Source organism: Mauremys mutica, chromosome 7 (genome assembly GCF_020497125.1).
Source record: "Mauremys mutica isolate MM-2020 ecotype Southern chromosome 7, ASM2049712v1, whole genome shotgun sequence".
Taxonomy (NCBI): Eukaryota; Metazoa; Chordata; order Testudines; family Geoemydidae; genus Mauremys; species Mauremys mutica.
Window position 1 is genome coordinate 106,414,677 of NC_059078.1, and position 13,793 is coordinate 106,428,469.

A 13,793-nucleotide genomic window follows, 5' to 3' on the forward strand; every position below is an offset into this window, starting at 1 on the left:
AAATTTCACCATTGCTTCATGAAAACTACATGTAATGCAACACTGCAGCACCAATCACAGAGAATACATTACTGTACAGATTTCTGTGCAGCACAAGACAATCCCATTTTGGCTGTGCACTTGAGTACTGGGCAATCCCCCAGCTGAGTCTTCCACAAAGAGCTGATTTCAGTGCCTGTGTCCTTTTGCAGCTGGGTGTGGCCCTACCTGTGTGTGCGCGCTACAGGAGGCTTGAGGGCCGGGCACAACAGGACAGGGTGAGGGAGCCCAGGCTGGTAGAATGGGCGGGCTTAGTGGGACCCCATTATATCAAGTGGCACCCCGGAAAGTGAGGGGCAACTCTTCACACCATCCCTTCTCACAAAGATGCCAGAGTGCACAGCACACAAAGGCCATTTAAAAATGCCACGAAAGAAAGCTGGAAGCCCATGGAATGCTGGGACAGAACACATTTCATTGTGGGACACTGAGCCCGGTCCCAAGATACGCCGTGATCCACTCCGCCTTCCCACAAGACCTAGCGGCAGAAGGTGTTGAGGTGGACTGTGGGATAAGTACCCACAGTGCATTGCTCACACTGTCAAGGATAGTGCCCCAACTGTGGACACGCTCTGCTGACAAAGAGAGTGAGTGCGAAGATTCAATACCAATTTTTATTATAGCGCTTTTTGAGTGTCGACATGACTTTAGACAAAACTCTGTCTGTGTAGACAAGGCCTAAAACAAGTTTATCATCCAGACATTGAGTTATATTGCATTTTGTTCTCTTGTCATTTCATATTTATGGATCAAGGGTGAAATTCATTCAGGTGTAGACAGCAACTGGAAGGCTCCTGATTACCACTTGAACCTCACTGTCTGAGTATATGGGGGAGGGGAACATGGACAGACCTGCTGTGCAGGTGAAGAGAGGAGGTCCTCTGGGCCCAGTTAGTGCTAAAGGAAATGTGGAGAGACCACTGGATCCATGACCACATGATTTCAGTGTCTGAGAATCCCACACACAGTGTATGAAAGAGCTAAAGCTACTATTCCAATCCATGGGTCAGGGGACCACACACTGGGGCAGCAAGTTTTATCTTCACCAGTTTTTAATGCAGCTCGCCATGCAAAATTGAATTTCTCTGGCTTTGTACAGCCTAACTAGCAATAAACTGGAAAGGGGAATATTCATAATTTTTTCATTAATAGAAAGATTTAGCAGTATCACTACAGATTTTCCCATATCAGAATGATTACATCTTCCTTTCACTTAGTCTGACATAACAAATGAGTCAGTAAGTATGAAGATCTAATTAAACAGTAATTTTTTAAAGAAAAAATGTAAAAGCTTCAGTTGAGCAGAGCTCCCCTAAGGCTGTTCTTTAGAGGACCATAAGCACTTCCTTTTAGATTTTTTCAGGTTCAGCAAAGCACTGCAACTTACATTAAATGATATTTTTAACTCCATTGCATGGGAAACTAAACAGTGGTCAAACTTGCTATATTTTCATAATCTTTTCTGATGAAACAGATTAGCAATAGCATCAGGGAGCATCTTCAATATGAAAGTAATGTAATTTACATATGCATGGTTAGTAACATTGTAGGTAGAAAAAAGTTTTTTACATTTCATTTTATATTTCAAGCAGCAGGTTAGAGCAATACTTTGAACAACACAGCAGCAGCAATTCTCTAATACTGAGAATAATAATTAAAGCAATAAATATTTAAAATACCTTCTCAGGTCTCTATTTTCTTGTAGCACAAAACAAAACTACCTATTATCTGAAATCCTAGACCTTGATCCTACAAAGACTTATGCATATGATTAATAATAAGAAGGACTGGTCCCACTAACTTCAAAGGGACTAGTCGTGTGTTTAAAGTTATACATGTGTGTTAACCTTTGGAGGATAGGGCCTTAGAGAACCACTCTCTTGGATTTAGGTAATAGTTCCTTAAATTCTGAGATTTCTCACCCTTCCCTTCTCAATAGAATAATTCAAAAATTTTAAATGGCACATGATTTGTAGTTTTACAATGAGTCCCCATTTTATATCTTCTATTGAGATCACTTCAGGGCTGTAGAAATACCTGACAGCTTAGCAAGTCATAGCAGTTTACTAAAAACATGCTTTGATGTAATAAAAAAAAAAACTAGGAAATAAGTTACTTCTATTACATATTAGAGACAGAATTTTATAAGTGTGTGCGTGCGCTTATGTATGTGCTTGCTAAGCTGTTTCCTTGCTCTCCTAAATGTGCTGACTTCAGTTCCACCCAGAGATGTTCTGGGGTGGTGTCTCTCTCTCTTAAAACAGAGTGGAAGTTCTCCTTCATTAGACAAAACATATGATAACTTGGCTAAGTTAAACTAATGACTTCCTTTTTTCACTTATCTCTGCCATTCAGGGTAGCAGTGATTGAGAACCAATGCAGCAGCATAGGACTCATTTTTTTCTATCAGCTGAAAGTAGTTTTCTGTCAAACTTATTTCAGAATACATTAGCCCAGTGCTGCTGACCAATTTTATAGAAGAAACTCAATGTCTTCCCACTCCCCACCACCCAATAAGCTCATGGAACGGGTGCTGCTCCATCATCTGCCTGATATCATTGAAGACATCCTCCTAGTGGAGCAGGCAGGATTTCACCCAAAGAGGAACTGCTGTGACCAAGTAGCTTAGCTTACCAGCCACACTGAGGTACGATTCCAACATAAATTGAAGACAGGAACTGCCCTTGTTGATCTATCCTCAGCAATGACACTGCCTGGAGACAGGGCCTCCTCCTCAAGGTCTCCCGTGTTATTCACTGTCAGCAAACGATCTGCCTCCTGGTGGCAATGACTGGGGACCTCCGCTTTAAGGTACACCTTAATGGCCAGATCAGTAGACCAAAAACTCTTAACTCGGGCATCCCTGAGGGCTATGTCCTGGCCCCAGTACTTTTTAATCTATACACCATAGATATATCAGTGATGGAGTCAAGATAATTCATGTATGCGGATGATATTGCCCCGGCTGTTCAGCATACAAGCCTCCATACCATCAGCTGCACCCTAACTCGAGATCCTAGCACAATGGCTGATTATTTCCAATGCTGGAAACTTAGGCCCAATAAAAAAAAACCCCATAGTAACTGCTTTCCATCTGAACAATAAAATGGCTAATACCAAACATGATGTGCAGTTCTGTGGTGAGAGCATTAACCACAAAGCTAATCCAAAGTATCTTGGCGTAACACTGGACCAGAGTCTGACCTTTCGACAACATCTCGAGAACACCCATGATAAGGTCAGGTCTCATGTCACGCTTATCAGAAAATTGGCCAGAACATCATTGGGCTCCAGTCCACAGACCTTATGAACCACAACAACTGCCTTGCTATATTCTGCAGCTGAATATTGTGCACCAGTATGGTCTCATAGCAGTCACACTAAACTTCTTGATGCTCAACTCAATGCTATGCACATAGTGTCAGGGACGCTCAAATCTACTCCAGTTGACTGGCTCCCAGTCCTATCGCATCTAGCCTCTACAGATTAGAAGAACTACTCAGATGGGCCTTTGGAAAGACATTCCTATCCAAGAGGTCTGAGACATTTCCTACAATTCACAAGCATGGAACTGAATTTCAAGGCTGATCCCCAATGTAAATATTCCTTCTATCATTTAGGATCGTCTCCACTGAGATAAAAAACCCACAGCATGGAGTCTCAGAGTCCAGGTCAGCTGATTATACCCACTCTGCTCATAGGGTCTCAGAGCTTGGGCTCTAACCCAAGCCCAAATATCTACACTTCAGTTTTATAGCCGGGAAGCCCACACCCTGTGAACCCAAGTCAGCTAACCTGGGCAAGCCATGGCTGCCGCCGTCGTTCTTTTATCACAGTGCAGATGTACCCTCAGTAAAATATATAGGGGAAGGGAAGAGTATGTTTTACACTTGAAAAGTTCCAGAAAATTTGTAACATTGTGCTAACAGAGTGTTTAAAAGCTTCCTTTTCTCTTCTGCACCTTCAGGAAAAATAAACCAGGAGCTCATCTCCAAGTTAGGGAAGTTACGATTCGATCTGGGGAAAGATTTACTTTAAAGTGTCAGGATTGCTTTTGTAAACTATTGCATATACTGAGAGAGTTAAAAGGCTTTCATACAGTGAGAAGACCAAATAAGCCAATCAGGTTTAAGAGAGCACAGAGGCAACTTAGTCATCTTCTGAATCATAAGCATGCCAGACTTTGAGGAGTTTCATATCTGGATTTGAATTTTGCATCTCAGGCTCATCAGTAATCCTGCTTCTTTGGAACTTTTTTGGAATAGTTATCATATGTTTTGTCTAATGAAGGAGAACTTCCACTCTGTTTTAAGAGAGAGAGACACCACCCCAGAACATCTCTGGGTGGAACTGAAGTCAGCACATTTAGGAGAGCAAGGAAACAGCTTAGCAAGCAGCCATTGAAAAGGTGAAATTCTGGCCCTATTGAAGCTAATGGCAAAACTCCCATTGACTTTGATGAGGCCATGAAGATTTGTTTACGTGATAGTATGTATATGCTGAAACAAACAAAAAAAACCCCAATAAATAAATAAAATTTGTTAGTTTCTAAGGTGCCACAAGGACTCCTTGTTGTTTTTGCTGATACAGACTAACATGGCTACCGCTCTGAAACCTGTCACCAATAAATTGTGCCTCTCCACTGTATACGTAGACACGATTTTCAGGTGTCGTGAACCTGTACTTCCAACAGACTTCAAGAACACGCAGCACAGCAACATTCAGATAAAAAACAAACAATGACTTCAGTGGTAGCTATGAGTGCTCAGCACCTCTGAAAAAAAATCAGATCCTGTGTGTTTATAATGGACAGTTGTTTTTTAATTCTCTAAACCAGCTGAGTTTTCTTTGAGTGAATTGCCTTTGTGGTTTCTGTCTGAAAGCATCTCTCTTTTTTTATCCTGTGTGTCAGACAGTAGCTACCAGATCTGTCAAACTATCGTCTGTATATTTTGTATTTATGATTTTTATGTGGTTTAAGTCATTCATCCAATGTTTAGTGAGAGTTATCTAGATACTAATATAGTCCTCATCACTATAGTTTCTGGGCAAATCAAGAGTTAAAGTAGTAACAAAAAGAAAAAAAAAGGTATTCCTCCCACCCCCATCCATGCCTTCTATTTGTACATTATTTAGACACATGCCTAGTCCAGATACAACTGTGCTGATATTCTATCAATTAGATCAGGGTTCGGCAACCTTTTAGAAGTGCTGTGCCAAGTCTTCATTTATTCACTCTGATTTAAGGTTTTGCGTGCCAGTCATACATTTTAATGTTTTTAGAAGGTCTCTTTCTATAAGTCTATAATATATAACTAAACTATTGTATGTAAAGTAAATAAGGTTTTTAAAATGTTTAAGAAGCTTCATTTAAAATTACATTAAAATGCCGAGCTCCCCAGACCGGTGGCCAGGACCCGGGCAGTGTGAGTGCCATTGAAAAATCAGCTCGCGTGCCGCCTCCGGCATGCATGCCATAGGTTGCCTATCCCTGCATTAGATTCTTTTTCCACTGCTCACTAACTTTGCTATAGTTAACCTGTAGGCCAGTCTGCCTTTCATTGTATAGTGATTTCTCAGGCTTTTCACAGATATCACTAGTCGATTCTAGCTGAATTGAATAATTTCATACCAATATAAAAGTCATTTTTTCCTCGAGGCACTGGAAGAAATTAAAATATTATCTAACATTATTATTTTAACAAATCCACAAAAGCAAGGCCAGTCAGTCAAGAAACTAGAGTAATGGTTATGCATAGCCAGGTGCCACAACTATATGATTATAACTTTGTGTCTTTGCCAGACTATTAACGTAGTTTACCTTTACATGTGTTAATACAATATTTCAAGGTTTATAAATATACTGTATTCAAAAGCAATTTCCACATGGAACAGTGCAAACAACTCTTTCAGTGAAAATTCAGGGAACTTCATAGCCCATATGCATTTACACAAATCCTTCCCAAACTCCAGTAAACAGGAATTTAGCATGACTCAATTCTCAGAACCCAACATGCATGGGCCTTGATTGCTCAGTAACAATGTATTGATAAATAAAAAAACCCCACAAACAACTTTTTGTGTTTGAGGTCAAATGTGACTTTTACTTTTTTATTTAGTGGGAGAATGCACAGATCTCCTTTAATGCTTACAAGTAGCCCTGAAAATCTTTCCAATGTAGTATATACAAAATCATTCCAGTTTCATATTAGCACCAGCAGATACAGAATAAACATGTCAAAGAACTGGAGACATTCTCTCCATAGTGTTGCAATGCTGGCATTTGTGGCAGTTTATAGATTTCATTATTTTAAATATTTAACCACTCTTATTTTGAAAGAAAACATTTTCTCTATTTTTGTTCATGTAAAAAATATAATTTGTTTCATGTCAGAACAACAAAAGAGGTATGTTTTTAGCAGAACTCTTCTCTTTCTAGAGTTAAGTATTATCATCATAATCATCCTCAAGAACTACCATCAAGAACTACAATATTATGCTTGCTTATAATGCTAGAGTAAAAATAGTCTCCCTCTCTTAGTCAAGACTGCTTCCTGTCACGGAGGTACTTGAAGAAGCATACAACTGCAGTTGTCTTTGTTATCAGGCTATCAAATTCTGTCAAACTCAGAGCCTAAGACTGCTACTGGTAATGAAATGCAGTGTGAAAAAGTTGCCTAGCACAAGATTAAGACACAGCGTGCAAGTGTGGTGGCAAAGGAGGGATTTAGGGATGGAGTATAAATTTATTTGGGAGGATGACTATTTAATGCTATCCACTTCCCTGCACCCAAAGAAAGTTATCTGGCAAAGTAAATAAGAAAAAAAACTGGACTGCCAACTTAATTTCAGTCTACTTCTATTTCTTCAATTTTCTTTGCCCACTTTGATTTATTTCATTGTCTTTTCAATTTTTGCTCTTCTAGTTCCAGAGCTTTAGTATATAGAGACTAATCTCAATCAAAATCAACAAGCCATTGCAGACTATCAGATAGTACTATAACAACAAGTATGATCTAGATCAGTGGTTCCCAAACTTGGTTCACGGCTTGTTCAGGGTAAGCCCCTGGTGGGCCGTGAGATGCTTTGTTTACCTGAGTGTCCGCAGGTGCGGCCGCTCGCAGCAACCAGTGGCTGCGGTTCGCCATTCCCAGCTAACGGGAGCTGCGGGAAGCGGTGGCCCGGCCTGCTCCGCTTCCTGCAGCTCCCATTCCCCTCCTCATCTCAAGGATAAGGGTTGAAAAGGCAAACATTGGTGAGAATTCTTTTTGGGATGAGAAAAGTGTGCAAAGAAGGGTGGATAGATTTAAATCAAAGCAATTTAAATAATTTTAAATAATGATTTATATCAGCTAGCAGAAAAAAATAATTTAAATAATCATTTTAATTGGGTTTTGCATTTGTACTTTTCCTAAAGAAAAGTTATTTTCCTAAATAAAAGTTGATTCTCATTGGTTGGTAACCATCCAAACATGATGATATACAACTAAATATGGCCTTCACACAAAATTTGGTGCTTCTTTTTGCCAATCAGGAGGATACAATACATCAATGCACATTTATTGAAGAAATTGCATAGCTTAACTTACATTTTTTTTCAGATTTTTACATTTTTATTATATTAGAAAATGGTGAATGATGCATTTTGTATTTATATGGTTAATTTTTTTTTACTTGCAATTTGTGTGAAGCTCTATTTGGATGGAAATTCAAATTCAATACACAAAAACAGCATTTTAAAGTTTATTTTATATTTATCATTACATAAAACATTTCCTTAAATGTGCTGGATACATAAGAAAAAAAGTTTATCAGAACATGTTCTTCATTTTTAATCGATTTATTAAACAAAGGAAATACTGATTGTAGTTAGTGAATTGACTGGATTGTTTCCGGTCACCATGTCCTTCAAGATGTTAGAACTAGTAGATGTAGTCCTCTCAAATCTAGTTTTCATTCATAGATGGGAAGGGGAAAACAAGCTTTCCTACTTTTTCAATTACCAATTAGTTTCTTAACTTTGAATGAACTGATCATTGAAGAAAACTATTTGAATAAACTGAAATAAAGAAAATGTTCCCTCTGCACCTGCAGAACAGACTACTGCTGTCAGAAGCTGGTTTAGCTTCCAGGTTCCAGTTACTTCCACCAGTTCAGTGGTATGACTTTCTTTAAAACTTGGCAGCTAATACATACTGTTTATATTAAATACAAACAATAATATTAAATGGTTATAAGTTCAGGCCTTAAACATAGGTTGTCAAATTAAATTTTTAAAAAATAAACCTTTAATTTAAATAAAATAATTCAATTTAAATAAGAAAAACAGATTTTTTTTAAAATCATCAATTTTTATCCAGCTTGGTGAAAAGCTACACTTCTACTCTGTCCCCTGATCCACTGGGAGAAGAGAACATACATTTGCAACACCCCCGCTTTACAATTAGTAAAGAGTCAATTAGTAAGAAAAGAGTTGGTTGGAGAAAAATGGTGCCCATCATGTTCAGACCATCTTTTGGAAGCCCACACAAAATATTAAAATACAGATGTAGAAGTATGATGAGAAAGATTGCTGACTTCAATTTTATGGAAGTACTAGAACAGGGGTTCATAGATTCATAGACTCTAGGACTGGAAGGGACCTCGAGAGGCAGGACCAAATACTGTCTAGACCATCCCTGATAGACATTTATCTAACGTACTCTTAAATATCTCCAGAGATGGAGATTCCACAACCTCCCTAGGCAGTTTATTCCAATGTTTAACCACCCTGACAGTTAGGAACTTTTTCCTAATGTCCAACCTAAACCTCCCTTGCTGCAGTTTAAGCTCATTGCTTCTTGTTCTATCCTTAGAGGCTAAAATGAACAAGTTTTCTCCCACCTCCTTATGACACCCTTTTAGATACCTGAAAACTGCTATCATGTCCCCTCTCAGTCTTCTCTTTTCCAAACTAAACAAACCCAATTCTTTCAGCGTTCCTTCATAGGTCATGCTCTCTAGACCTTTAATCATTCTTGTTGCTCTTCTCTGGACCCTCTCCAATTTCTCCACATCTTTCTTGAATTGTGGTGCCCAGAACTGGACACAATACTCCAGTTGAGGCCTAACCAACGCAGAGTAGAGTGGAAGAATGACTTCTCATGTCTTGCTCACAACGCACCTGTTAATGCATCCCAGAATCACGTTTGCTTTTTTTGCAACAGCTTGTGGTCCACTATAACCCCTAGATCCCTTTCTGGGTTCTCAGACTTTTGTACTGGTGACCCCTTTCATATAGCAAGCCTCTGAGTGCAACCTCCCTTATACATTAAAACCACTTTTTTATATATTTAACACCATTATAAATGCTGAAGGCAAAGCAGGGTTTGGGTTGGAGGCTGACAGTTCATGACCCCCCCCCGCATGTAATAGCCTTGCGACCCCCTGAGGGGTCCCAACCCCCAGTTTGAGAACCCCTGTACTAGAACACGGCCAACAAGGGAACTGCGTGCACGCGTCCTCTCACTCTCTCTCTCACACACACACAATTTAATTTTGACTTTCAAGTCTTTCAGAGAACAGGTCACGCATGAACTTCTCTCTCACCACAGAAGTTGATCCAATAAAAGATATTACCACACCCACCCTGTCAATCAAAAACCAAGTCAGTTATGATTAAAAGTCTCTTTTTTCCTCAGAATAAGACCATTTTTGCACAACACTATTATCAACTGACCCCCCAACAGGAATGCAATTACAAAGAAGGCAGCACTGTTTTGCTGATATCAAGATCTAGAATACTTCATTTTCAGTAGTTTTCCCAACAGCAGCTCAATTTTAAGAAGCAATTACCATTAATGCAATTATCTGAGTGTGCTCCCTAATGGTTTTCAAATGTGTGTCACTGAGATAACGCAATACCTTCTTTAAAGTGCCTACAAACTAATGAAAGTTAAGCATGCTGAAGATATGTTCTGAAGAATGCATTTAGTGAGTATTCAATAGTAAAGCAATAGTGGGCTCCGATATATAACTTAACAAAGAGTGTAACCCACATAGCAAAGTATAAGATTAAATATAACATGGGTGGCACTATAGCCTGGAGTTACTGATTTCATCCACAAGTTGAGTAATTTTTAATGCCAGCAGCATATTACATGTGGTGTTCTCAGCCAGGTGTTGCAATATTAAATAAAGGAAAATAGAGTACTCACCTGAAGAAAGAAGCAGCTATACGCTGTAAGAAAAGAAAACAAAGGGAGAGGTTAAAAAGTTGTCACTTGTTCTCCATTTTCAAAACTTTATTATTTTAGAATGACAGTAATGTAGAACTAGAAAGTTGTCCAACACAAGGCTCTATCTCTGATTTTAAAACTTTGTCCCAAAACATCAGCTTATTTGTATTGTAGTAGTGTCAACAGCCAGCAATAGGGCCCCATTGTACAGAGCAATGAACAAACGTAGTAAAATACAGTCCCTGACCCACAAAGATTATAATATAAATTAAAAGAAGACTAACAAGTGGGTGTAGCAAACAGAGGGAAATGTGGGATGGAGGATGAGGATATCTGACTAGCTGTGTGTAAAAGGAGCAGAATCAATTATTTTTTATATATAAATAAGGAAAGAGATGAAACGATATCAGTAATACAGCCTACTTCATGCAAAATGCCTATTCTTAAAACATCTTTAGTTGCTAAAGAGCCAGTATCTATCCTATGCATCCCCAGAGAAAACAAGTGTGTGCTGTTTGGACATGGAGAGGAAGCTTCCAAATCTATGCCTGTGAATTATTTAGGTTTCTACATTACATATTTATACAGAGCAGGAACAAGATTTTGCCTGTAAATGTTTGTGACTTTTGGGCACACAAATTCAGGATTAACTGGTTGCAGTCTGATTTCTCTGTATGCCAAGTAGTACCAATGAAGATGCCAAAAATGTCCATCTAGTAAGAGGATTACATCTCCTCTGACAGGCCCTTTTCTTCTTGTGAAGGAATGCTGAAAGGAGCAATTCATACAGCACCTGGCTCCAAGGGGTCTCAAACATACCCAGGGATCTCCTTTTTCATATAACAGCAATACACAATCTAAAAGTTTCGCCTGTCTTCAATCAATTGAATACAGCTGGCACTGAACCCTCCTCTTCTCTATAGCCTCTTTCAGTGCCTGGTTAAGGAGCTCTATGAAATACTTCTTGAACAACAGAGAAATTTGCCATAATCTAGTTCACATTCAACTAACTGAGGTTAGAAAATAGAGCACAAAAAGGGGGCAGAAGGCAGAACAAAGAGGGAGATGAATCCGGAGCAACAGAAATGTTTGCCAGTTTATCAGAGCTACACTTTATTCCAAGTGATCCAGAAGCAATTATCCATTCCTGGTGGGTGAATTAGAAGGTGCATAAGTAGTCTGCAGAATACTGCTTTATACCATCATTACTGTAGCTGATTTTATTGCACATCAAAAAGAAATGGAAGTAACTACCGGTAATTCTATAATAATTCTGCATTATAAATATTAACAGGCTACAAATCCTTCCAATAGCCCACTGAATTCAACAAACAATTATTTTTCCTGTACATTCTGCACAATACCATCCTGCCCTGTGCATTTGTCCTCCTTTCCTACTATGCTCTTAACTTCTGCCACCACACTAAACCCTTCAGCCACTATCCTCCAATTTGTGAATGTGACCTACCAGCATAAATAAGTATCAGAGGGGTAGCCGTGTTAGTCTGGTTCTGTAGAAGCAGCAAAGAATCCTGTGGCACCTTATAGACTAACAGACGTTTTGCAGCATGAGCTTTCGTGGGTGAATACAGTAGTCCACCCCACGGAGGGTGAGGCAGGGGACGACGACCACATCTACCTCCCGTACCCACTCCCTACAGGCCTCCTCCTCTGCCCATTCTGCCTCCCCGTCCATGGAGTCCAGACCCTCAGGGCCCTCAGCAAGCACGTTCGCAAGACCTACAACAAACAGATTGCTTTCCGGTGTAGCCGCTGCAATGCCCCCTTCGAGACCCAGAAGAAATGCAAGTCCCATTACGCCACATGCAAGGGACCCCTCACGATCACGAAGGTGAACCCTGCTGACGTCCTGCGGGCTCCAACCCCGACCCCCACCGATGGTCCGGCTTTGGCACCCCAACCAGCATCCCCACCGCCACGACAGGTAAGGGGGGACCAACCGCCAGTCAGAAGCCCACTCCAGTCCCCGGGCCGGTGGAGCAGGGCCCTGCCGTCGGGACGGCACCCACCGAAGCGGGAAACGTCGCCCGAGCACCTGCCAGCAGGAGACTTGTCACATCGTCCCAGGTCGCCCGGAAGCTCTCTGAGCTGAGACGTCTCAGTGCCTTCTCGAAGCCCAACCAGCGAGACCCCACTCCAAGAAGAATCAGTGCCCCACCGTGCATGTCCGCCCAAGACCCTGCCTCTGGGGGCACCAACGCCGGCCCTCGGTCCACCCTGCGAGCACCAGCCACAAGGGGCGCCAACACGACTCGTCAGCTCGCACCGCGAACCCCACCCGTCGGGGAAACGGGGATCACCTCCCGGTCTGCCCCGCACACTTCTACCGTCAGAGGAGCCAACGCCACGAACAGACCACAGGACCGGACCCCCATTGACAGACGGGCCGACACGGCCCCAAAAGACACCAGGCCGATTCCTGCCGCCAGAAGGTCACGCGCTCCTACAGCAACCCCCCAGACGACAGCTGCATGCGGAAGACCGGGCGTCACCCCCGCACCCACCGACCCAACCCAGGTCCTTGCATCCGAAGAAGTGGGTATTCACCCACGAAAGCTCATGCTGCAAAACGTCTCTTAGTTTATAAGGTGCCACAGGATTCTTTGCTGCTTCATAAATAAGCAGAGACAATTTTGCTCCCATAACTATTTACACTCACAGTTTAACTATATATCTGGTCAAAATTTTTCAAATGAAATATTTGAATGCAATGTTGAAAATGGTCTTTATTCAAAAGCAAAAAACTTTTAATTAAAGTTATGACTTCACAAAAATAATTTTTTTTGCAAATAAACTTCCTTCCCCCAACTTTAATGATAGACAAGGTGGGTGAGGCAAAGTTTGATTGGGACACACTCTGTGTAACAGCTAAGTATTAATTAGTTTCATACAGGAAGTGGGTTAAGGCAAGTAAGTGTTTAAGACCTGCAGCATGTGTTTGCAGGCCTATAAATACATCATATTTAAATATTTATTAAAGAGAAACAAACTGAGCTAAAATAGGCCATGTACTGTACAGCACACTGTTTAGCAAAGGGTTACTAAGTACATGGATATGAAAGTCATGGTCCCATATTCTTCCCTTCTCTAAGGCAAGTGGGGGCGGGGGGGGGGGAGTGGGAGGAATACCAGTAGCAACTAATCGGGAGAGCACAGGAGGAGCAGCAGCATGGTTTCCACGTCTCATCTCTTCCAAAGAAGCCCCTCTGCCTACATCCCTGAAGTCACAGATTCTCAGAGGCACAGCGCAGAACTTGAAGACCAGGGGCAAGGCTGGAGCAAAAAGGGTCCTTAAGCCATCTCTGCACCTTCCCAGTCCTGGGCTGCTCCGGGGACTGGAGAGCCCCGTGTAAATTACACAACCCTGGGGTCCTGTCTAAATTAGAGCTGCCTTTTGGGCCACAGAGTTGCCGCTTTGTCTCATTCCCAAGACCCCTGCACTCAAGCCCTGTTCCCAGCACTCCCTATGCCAAGGCTGGTGAGGAGGCAGTATCACATGGAGGGGGCGGGTTGCAT